Genomic DNA, 9,664 nt, shown 5'->3' with positions numbered 1-9,664 from the left:
AAGGAGGAGGCTACTCAAGTCATTCTGTCATGATTATGTCTGGAAAACTTAACCTTAACATTTTCTAATCAGACAACAATGTTTTAGAAGTGTAAAGGTGCAAGGACATCTAATATTATGTTTAACTAGGTATGATTGGAAGGTGGGGATTGGAAAACAAAGACTATGAAGAGAATTGCCTTGCCTCTAGAAACTATGTTGGACAGCTTTGCTGTTTTTTGTTTTGTGAATGTGGAGCAGGTCCATCAAAGTGGGATTCTGAGGACATCTTGTATACCAGATACAGATCACCTGTCAGCAGTCTATAGGTGACAGTGTACAGGGATAGGCCTTTAAAGCAGTCCACATAGAATATATTGCTTATGCCCTGTATTCTCTTTGTGAGGAACATCTGTGGATGTTCCAGTTATAGTATATGCCTACTCAGGTACATACTGAAGGAGACATTGTACTCAGCAGTTGGTCTTGTGTGGGTTGAGTATAATGGAACAGTGACATCCTTGGACATAGATGTCATTCCCTTGAATATAAGTTGTACAACAGAAAATGTTTTCCTTACTACCATAGACAGATGATTCTCAAAGGCCAGGTTACTTGTCTACATGTGTTCCCAATTCACTGAGTAGTGTGTATTTTCTAAGGAATATATTGCCAATGTAGTAGTTTCCAGTGGTAGCCATTTTTCCAACAGATACTATTATACATTTTTTAGAAATGAGTTCTAGGCCATGGCTCTGGCATCAGTTATTAATCCTTGTCAGGCCTTCTTAGAGGGTAATTGTGTCTTTGTCACAGTCTATAACTAAACCTAATGTGCAGTTAACTTGGTCAGCCAAAGGCCTTTGACACTGACTATAAATTCTGAGAAGTAGATGTCAAAAAGGATTGGAACCAGCACAGAGTCCTGAGGGACTCCACTAGTGACTACTCTTTTTGTGGGGGTAGATTCCCAAAACCTAACTGCTTGGGACCTTTCTGTGATCCCACTGGCTATCCAGTGGATTAAATATGGTTTTATATCTAATTGAATGAGTTTACTTATAATGTCCAAGTGGGGTATTGTATTAAATGACTTGGCCAGGTCAAGGTAGACAGTATGCACTGTTTTGATCTCATTCATTGCTTTGGTGAAATTTTCAAGGGGTCGTTAGATGGCCCTCTATCTAGTGTGCACCTTTTCAGTGCAACAATGGACAGAAAAGCAAATCTGATAGGATGTTAAATTTGAAATTGGAATCCCTCTTCAAATGTTGAAGTATAACACTCTAAGTTCTTATAATAAAAATCATTCTCAAATGAAGCTAAAGAGAAGCTTATGTACAGTTTTTACCAGAAGGATTTGCAGACAAGATAGAGCAGGTTGAAATCCAAAATATGAGTGCCCACTATCATCATCATCATCACACTATGAGTAGGAAGGCATACAGAAAGCATAACTAAAAACTCTTATAACCTATCTCAGACCTTTTACTAAATGAAATTAAAGACAATGGCCTTCCATAATATATCAGCATGTAATAATCAATATCAACTCATCTCAGCTGTTGTAATGGAATTGTGACTGAAAATGTGATTGCTGTAGATACTTTAAAAGTTATACACACAAAGTTTGTGGCTTTTGAAAAACTATAAAACTGTATCATCCAAAACAAATCAGTTGCAAAAAAGACAAATGAAAAATAAAAAAAATGATCTTCCACATTTAGTAGAGTTGCTTTTGTCCTACTGTTAACTTACTTACTGAGCCTTGCAACATACTGAATCATGCTTTGGTCAGTCTAGCACAATGATGGCGAACCTTTTAGATTTGGCATGTCAAAAGCTCCTGGCACAAAATAAATCAGTGCATTTCACATCAGCAATTAATGTAAAAGCAATGTCTTTGGTAACTTGGGTGTTGGTGATCGCTAACATATCATGCAAAATGTTGTGGTGTGTGTCTCCTTTGACATATGCATGTCCTAGGTTTGCCATCACTGCTCTAACATCTTTATACAAATGCATTGTATATATTGCTACCAAGATGGCAAATAAGTTCAGTGTTTTTTCCTGTTATCCTTTAAGCTAAATTGACTCATAACACAATCCAGCTGCCAGTCACCCACATTTTATAACCCACAAGAACTTTGCAATTCATACCTAACATATCTTTTCTCATATCTCAGACCATCCTGGTCTCAACTTAGACTCCAAATTCCAAATTCAACTCTGTGACTGTCTCATTTCAATTGCTTACTTCTACTTTCTATTCTGTAACTTTTTGTGAAACAAAAGTTATACTCACTCTGTACATATTTCGCTGACAGAGCTGTATATATTCCATATTTCAAAGAGACACCTGCATATAATTATCACAGCTTTTTGCTTCAGTGACTGCATTCAGATTTGCTGCTGCGTGGATTTCCATGGAGGAATATGCATGGCCTACCTTTGGATGTTTATGCCCTGCATACTAAATGCCTACTGTATCCCTCCATCTCTAAAGTCAATAACATTTAATAAACTGATACACTCTTTTGTGCTTTATAACAAAACAATCAGCCATAGCAATGTATTATTGGCATTTAATTGTACAATAAGGTTTTAGAATGAGGCATATACTACCTTTCCAGTAATAAAAAAAAAATATATATATATATCTATATCTATCTATATATATATATATATATATATATATATATAGTATATGCAGTACAGTAATATACTCAAAACCAGGTAAAAAGACATACTTGTTAAGTGCCTTTCTGTCATAGCAATAGTGCTATGTTGTTTCACAAAGTTTGTCAAGCACCTTTTATTTCTGTTATAAACTGTTCATGGAGTAGAGCATAAACAGTAGCCATCAGAGGCCAGTAACAAGAAGCTAATAATACTTTAAAATCTGTAGAATACTTTTCCCCATCACACATCCTTTTTATGTATGTTCCTGCAAAGTATATTGCAATTTTTAAAAGCTGTTAGAGAATTAAAGATACATTTCATGCCTGCGCATTATGTGTGAGTGAGTCCTAAGTGTGCTACAGGATTTGCAGCTGTAACACACTTTGCACTCTTACACCTTCCTTTCTTCTATTTTTTCTTTATCTCTCATAATATTAGAGAAGCTAAAGTTCCCTGGACTCCAGTGGAATATAATCAGGTTTGTCTGATCATAGCGGAGTAGCTGCATATTTTTAAAGTGGGAGTGAAGCATAATTTCCTGAGCTTTGTGTCACTCTGCCCTTTAGGTGAAGTTCATGACATCAATTCCTCAAGTATGTAACAACTTGGTTATACTCACAGACCTGATCACAGTAGTATCTTTATGTCTGTCTGTGTGGCTAGCTTTCTGTTTATGTACATCCCTAGATCATGAGTCATAAGCGGGAAGAACACTCACCAACAAAAATTCGGTATTATCATTGTGTAACCAACTGCCAGTAGATTTAAATTCTAGTCTCCCACCAACTGTCAGTAGATTTAAATTCTAGTTCCCCAAATTATTATCTTGTTTATTCTTAAAATATATAAATATGTTGCAAAATTAGTTCATAATGATAATAAATTACATATCCTATCTGAGTTTATACAGAATTTCCATCTTCAGCCTATTTTAGAGCAGTCTAAAAAAAAAAAGAAAAACGTAATAATTTTGTGTATTTATACCATGCTTTTGGGGCAGTCAGGTTGAAGTTGTTACCTTTAAAAGTATTGCTAAATGCTTTAATATATTAATAATGTCATCTGTTTTTAGATTATTACCCACAGAGAGAATTTGTAAGACTTTCAATCAATAAACCTAGTCAAAACTTCTAAGTTCAAAAATAGCGTTGTAAATAACCACTGAACACACTCTGGTTTCTTGAGGTTAGTTGCAGAGTACATGCAGAAGGAAGCACCATATTTGAGAATAGGCTTTATCAAAAATTTACAGAGCAAATCAATATTTCAACTGATTATGAATAAACAGGTCTATGTATCAAATAAATGATGGATTAAGGCAGCCTTTCTATAGATTTGATAAGTGGAATCAACTCACACAGGATGAAATACTGATTTGAAGCTACTTGTAATGCTTGGCAACCAAAAGAATGTACCTATCAATGGTGCACGGTAAACACTTATTTTATCATTTCTACTCAGTGGTGCATGGGAAATCCTTGGGCTCAATTCAGTAAAGCTTACATGGTAGTGCTTTGTTTTGCATGCAGTAAGCAGCTCTATATGTGTAGAGCCATGGAAAAATGGTAAACATTGTGACCTGCTAAATATAACATAAGCAGTGAATTGCATGCTAATTCACCAATCCAAGATGGAGGAGCTATTCAACAAGCTATAATGCAATTGTGTTCACTCAGTGCAGGTTCTGGCCTCGAATTCCAAAACATATTGCAATACAGCCATGGATACCACTCTATACAGAAAGCATGTTAGGGGCTGCTGTTGCTCTTCTGCATGTGTTTGTGCAACAGGCCCAAGGCTATGTTGCTGCTGCCGCTGCTGCTAATAGAACTCGGCCAAGAAGGAGAAGGGTGTTTAGAACCTGTAAACTTGTTCATGGTCTGCATGAGGTAGAGCACTACAGGGTCGATCCAGACACACTACAGGAATTCTGCAACTTCCGTCGTCCCAACTGAGATCAACGGCAAACTGAGAAGAATCAATACCTGTGGAGACTACAGTATATGTAGCACTTAGAATGCTAGCTACAGGCACCTTCCAGAAATCAACAGGGGATATGCTGGGGATGTCACAGGCATCAGCATCCAGGATCCTCCATCAATTTCTGAATGTTATGCTACAACATTCTGGTGATTACATACTTGTTCTCCATACACCCGAGGACAGAGATACAACTATGCAAAATGTATACCCTGTAGCACACTTCCCTGCCATAGACTGCACACACATTGAAATCAAAGCACCAAATGGGGAACAGGGAAGGGTGTACATAAACAGAAAGGACTTCCACTCCATTAACTGCTAGGTCATATGTAGTGCTAAAGGAATCATACTTAATGTGTGTGCTGGCAACCCAGGCAGCTACCAGACTCTCATATCTGGCACAACTCTCAACTATATCAGAAGTTTTTAGGGGGGATATCCCACAAGGTCATTTACTGGGAGATGCAGGTATGCACTCAAACCATGACTAATGATACCTATCAGAATGCTATAATATATTATACATTGTGTGTTTGGGTTGCTGAAGTCATGTTTCCAGTGCCTGGATACATCAGGGGAGAATTTCAGTACAATGCCAGTACTTGTGCTGACATTTTCACTGTTTGTGCTATCCTTCACAATATTATTCTCAGAAAACAGCTTCAGCAGGAACAGTGAGAAGAGGCACACATCCCACCACCACTAGCAAGGTCACAACAGCCACATGCATTTGAGGAGTCAGAGGGTGAACCACCAGCTAGTGTGTGTGTAGGTAGACATAGGCATGCACCATATGCCCTCGCCCTTGCAAAGAAACAATGAATAGCATACATGCGCATCACCTAAGTGCTACAACTTTCATCCTATGCACACACATACAGTAAAGTTTATGCCAAGCAATGCTCACACAGAATTAGCTCTGAATTAAAACACTTGTAAACATCGGACTAGCATGGTAAGTGCTGAACCTGGAATAGGAAAATAAATTTCTAAGAACACAAATGAAAGGCATATCCTTGCATACTGTTACTTGCTAATACAACTAAGTAGAAAATAGATGAGTTTTACAGCAATGACATCAATATGTGATAGCACTGACTTACATTAATAGTCATCTGGTCTTTATTATCTAATAGGCCTCATGCATCAAAGATACACATATTACAAAAATCTGTAAGCAGTACAATTTTCAAAAGAGCATCACAGACACATATACACTAAAATCTCAGTCAGCTATGCACTCTGGGCATCAGGCAAAAGACTTATGTATCCATGAATCCAAAAGATAAAAAAATCAAGGATATGGCACAGTTACTATCATCATTTGCACAGGGTGTTGTTGGGGCCAAGACTGACACAAAAGGTAGTAAGTGTATGTGAGTAAGAAAGACAGACAGGCAGACATTTGGATAAAGTAACAAATGGCCACTAAGACAGAATGAGCAGTAAGTCTTGCAAATGACCCTTGTAACTGTTATGTGTGTGTTTTTATGGGCACTCAAGGTGAAATGTGTGTGTGAGTGTCTGCAAGAACACAGCCAAGCTCTGTCCTAGCTGTATGTCCTGGCATGTCAGATAGGTGGGCGCGGTGCATGGTAAAGGTAACAGTTCATCATCGGCCACCACTATAAGAGCTGGATCTGCCAGGAGTGGCACTGGCACTCCCATGTCCATGTTCAGATATGCTGCTGCTATCCAATTGTGATTGATGTCTGCTGGCTGAGCTATCCTCACAAGTATGCCCAAGACCACTACCTCATGGCCTACCATGTCTGAGTGTGGACACCTTAATCACTGTCAAAGCAGTAGAAGTAGTGCTACTATGGGAGCTTGATCAGGCACAGCCACATTGGCTAACATCAAATGATGATGCTGACCTACGTCCACATGAATGTTGTCACCCTTCCAGCAGACATTCCAACACAGACACTGCACCATTCCATCATGTCATTCAGCCAATCCACTGACTCTGCCACATGACAGAGGCAGCCATGCATGTCAGCCTGTGCCACATCTACAACCCTAAGCATGCAACTGAGGCCCTAGTGAATGAATGACAGCCCTAAACATAAGTTGAGTAGCACATAAAGACACACCATGATCAGGTAGAGGGTGGACAGCAGGCCTCTTCTGAGCATTGCTAACAAACTTGTGCATGGCACCTTGTCCACATTTTGGCTATGGCCAGAGTCAACAGGCACTGAAGTTACAGTAATCACACCACCCTGATCAAGTGTGTCACCCTCCACCTGTACAGTATCTGAGGGTTTACTGCAATAGGTATGTGTAGACCTACTGACTGTGTCTGAGGGAAATACAGGGAATGGCTGAATATCAGCTTCAGTGTCAGATTCAACCTCTGCATCCCCCTACTGTGCATCTGTTTGGCCACCATCATCATCTGAAGCTATCAATGCTCTGACATCAGTCCTACACTTCCACTGTCAGGATCACCTGTGATAATAAGCGACAAACACAGGAATGAAATTAATACTACACTAAATATTAAAACAATTTATATAATAACAAACTATCAATAGTCATACTATTGAAGATGGTACACTGATACAGACACTCATTACACCCACCTCACAGATATAGATAAATGAATATATCTAATATATGGTCATCAATAATCAAAGAAAAATGTTTGGCTTGCCATATCACACTCAGACAGAAATCACAAATCACACACAAATCAATGTTTGGTCCAAAACAAAGACTGTATTGTTTCCCGTAGAAATAGCAGGATGACTGCACATGTTCAAGAGCAGACCTCTAAAGCACAACTTTTAGTGTGACAACACATAAATGGTACTTGACTCCTCTACCCCCAAAACAAAAGGCAAATGACAGTTTGTACAAACCAAGGAATGATACTTAGTTGAATTGTAACATATGCTTTCAACACAATTCTCACAAAATGCGTGCACATTTATAACAGAAAAGTTGATTTTATATGATTGCAAGTCACCTCTCACTGTGCCAGCACTCCCCTGGAGGTGTCTATGGGTCATCTTAGAAGCATAACACCACTGTGTCATTGACAATATATTACATTACATTTCCCTGAAATAACACAAAATATTATAAGATAACCAGTTTTAACAATAACACTTGTGCTGAAAGTTCATAAGCTGTCTGTCCAATAAAGTAAATTTCTGCCAAAATTCTCACGCCAACAGTGAACTATAAGAAGTACATACAGATAAAAGTTCAATTTTCTGATGCATATACATAAACAATTTCTATATAACATGTTAACAAATCTAGAGTGCACTTGAAAAATGCAGTCATACCTTAGCAAGATCAGAAGCCTTTTCTGCATATAAATCAAAGGGTATAGCAATTTTTTGTGTTCTTCAAATATACAAGTCTCCTCACCTTCAAGATCCTGAGCTACATTGTTACCTTTTTATAGTCTAGATTCAGGCCTCTGATCATGCTGAAGATGCAAATGAAGTGTGAACACATTAGAATTGCTGAATCACAAACTTTTGACTTTGTATAGCAAGTGTAAACGTAGTATAGGCAACACCTCAATGTTAGTTGCTAATGGATTGCAACTCTGAATGGTTAGCGCGAGGGAGAAGGAAAACACAACAAATGAGACTTGTCACCCATGATACATTTACAAAGTGTAGAAGTAACTGTAGCAATCTTAAATGGAGGAGAACAGCACACATTTTTTAATTTTTGTTCACTAATAACCAAACTATCATGCCTTTGCTGAAAACTGGTTTTCACTGTCATGTAATTTTATCATACATTTAAAGGACAATGATACAAAATGCTCAGTAGACTGCATATCTGAGAGTACAGCTTAGATAAGAGAAGAATGAACACAATACAAAGAGAACACAGAGCTGCATTGTTGCAAACAATACTCATAAATGCTTCTGTGATCACTTATTGCACTAAATATGTAAGCAACACATGTACAGACAATTGAGAGTGTACAACTGTATATGTTTTGTTAAAACTGTGGAGGAAATAGGACATGCACAATGATATGCATTCCTGCTATAAAGTTTTTTTTTCCTGTGGCAAAGAGAGATAAGACACAACTAGTGTGTTTTTTAGGTTCATTAGTATGATAGTTTAAATCCAGAATTGTGTAAAAATCTGTAAGGTGCATTACAAGTATTCTGCAATGCTGAAAAAGCAGAAAAAGAAGAATGTGATGTATTACACCACAAACAACCAACGAGAATGCATAAAAACAAGAATGTGGTATATTTTGTAATGTTGTTTATGTTTCCTTTTTGTTTGTTTTTTGTTTGTTTTTTTTAAATATTAATATTTGCAATGAGCATGGCTTAGTGCAAATACAGTGAAATGGATAAATAAATTTAAATTAATAGAAGTTGCTTCTATGATAAGGGCAGCATAAATTACAGCTGTGACTGGAGTGTGTGGAGCACACCTGGTAAACACTATGGGCAGGATTCACAAAGGCTTACACGGTGTTTAAGAGTAGTGTAAGCCTCCGTGTAAGCCTCCCGATCCAGGAACAGCCCAAACCTCCGTGTAAGAGACAGCTAAAACGTCTCTTACACGGACTGGGCGTGGAAATGCTCAATACCTCATTTGCAGCTCAAAGATATGCAAATGAGGTATTTGAGCAATCCAGGAAGCCCAAAGCAGTCCATGTAATGGACGTTTTAGCTGCAGAAATGTACTCAGCTGACAACTGAGTACATTTCTGCAAAATTGACAACGGAGCTATGTCAGCTCCAAATAAAGGGTGCATATGTGTCATCTAGCATGCCAATGGCCAAATATGTGGCCATTGGCATTAAAAAGTGTTCATAGGTTCATAGGTTCATCTGTTAGGTTCAGGCTATTGCCCGAGGCGAGGGCATTTACAGCCCATAGCCCATCGTTTTAAGGCTTACCTACCCCTTAAGTATGGGAACATTATTTTTTATTTTGCTGTGCCTCGGGACACTGACACTGAGAGTATCCAGGGAATATATATTTCTTGAACATGGTCATTGCGGTGCTCTCTCTCTTGAAC

This window comes from Protopterus annectens, chromosome 14.part0 (assembly GCF_019279795.1).
Source record: "Protopterus annectens isolate FY-2018-M chromosome 14.part0, PAN1.0, whole genome shotgun sequence".
NCBI lineage: Eukaryota > Metazoa > Chordata > Ceratodontiformes > Protopteridae > Protopterus > Protopterus annectens.
Note: the sequence above shows the minus strand (reverse complement) of the source record.